Genomic DNA, 1,465 nt, shown 5'->3' with positions numbered 1-1,465 from the left:
CTTTCTGTTGATCACTCAGCTGAAACTGCTTTGTAAAAGCTTGCAACATAGACTTAAGCTCACTAATTTCACTCACGCCACAGGAAGATGATGCACCGTGATTAGGGGGAGTAAAAGAAGGAGGCTTCTGAAAGCCTTGTTGATTCTTGTGTGGAGGAACATAAGGCTGCTGCTGGTGCGGAGGAGGTGTAGGATTGAGCACATTTTGACTAGTCCACCTTAAATTGGGATGGACTGCCCCTTGATTATTGTAATAGGAACCTCCTCCTTGCCTATATTGCTGAAAGGCAAGGACTTGTTCCTTCTCTACAAGACAACCAACAGCAGTGTGGCAATCATTACCCCCACATCTCTCACATGAAACGGTCTCTCCTCTAGTAAGAACATGGACCGTCTGAGGTTCCCCAGCAGCTTGTAACTCCAACTTGTCAAACCTAGCATTCATGGTCTCCAGCTGAGCCAAAACCTGCTTATCAACTGCATGAACTGTTCTAATCCCATCCCTCGGGTTTCCATACTCAGCACTATGATTAGCCATCTTTTCAATAAGAGACCACCCCTTATCATCATCGGTGTTCTCCTGGAATCTTCCACTAGATGCCGCATCAAGTATGGCTCTGTGGTCGTCATACAGCCCATTGTAGAACTGATTAGCTAGAAACCATGGGTCAAAACCATGGTGAGGAATAGAGCTCACCAACTTCTTGAATCGTGACCATGCTTCATAGAAACTTTCATCGGGAGCCTGTCTGAAACTGGTAATCTTGGCCCTCAGCAGGTTGGTGCGTTGTGGAGGGAAATATCTCTTGTAAAATGCAAGAGCAAGAGACTCCCAAGCTGTAACCCCAGCAGCTGTGCGGTTCAAGTCATCACCACTCCCGGTCGAATCACTAAAGAGAAAGGAAATAGAACCTCCTTAATCTTGTCTTCAGTTACCCCCTTAGTGGCGGGGATAGTAGAACAGTAATCGGTAAAGGTTTCCATATGCTTCCTAGGATCTTCACCTGCCACACCTCTATAAATATTTCTCTCCACCAGATTGATATAAGAAGGACGGATGTCGAACTTATTCCCATCCTCAGTCTGGAGATTGAAACCTTTTGGAATAGAGGATGCTTTAGGCACTGAATGACTAGAAAGTTTTGGCATCTTTACTGTGGAAATCGGACTGTCTTCGAAAAGAGAGTGATGTAGCTCTGGCTCGAAAGTACTCAAGTCTTCCTTTCGTGATTTTCTCTGCAGACGGAGTCTATGCCTGAATAATCTCTCTGGCTCTAAATCAGCTGAAACTAATTCAAACCTGTCTAACCTGGGCATAAACAACACTGAAAGAAAATAATAAGAACGGCCTCAAGGAATAGAAATTCCCTAAGACGGATAAAATAAACGGAACGAAAACAAATAGGGCAATTGCCTCCCCGGCAACGGCGCCAAAATTTGACACGTCTGTCGTGTACATGTCAAA

The 1,465-nt window shown here is 44.8% G+C and overlaps 1 non-coding gene across 1 annotated transcript; it reads left to right on the top strand.

Moving 5' to 3' along the window:
- The first annotated feature begins 671 nt into the window (after positions 1 to 671).
- On the top strand, positions 672 to 778 carry LOC141620375 (small nucleolar RNA R71). The gene has a single exon (XR_012531950.1). It is a non-coding gene; the product is annotated as a small nucleolar RNA R71 (small nucleolar RNA).
- The last annotated feature ends 687 nt before the right edge of the window (positions 779 to 1,465 follow it).

Source organism: Silene latifolia, chromosome 1 (genome assembly GCF_048544455.1).
Source record: "Silene latifolia isolate original U9 population chromosome 1, ASM4854445v1, whole genome shotgun sequence".
In the NCBI taxonomy this organism is placed as follows: Eukaryota; Viridiplantae; Streptophyta; class Magnoliopsida; order Caryophyllales; family Caryophyllaceae; genus Silene; species Silene latifolia.
The sequence above is the reverse complement of the archived record's forward strand: the minus strand, read 5'-3'. Positions and strand labels throughout refer to the sequence as shown.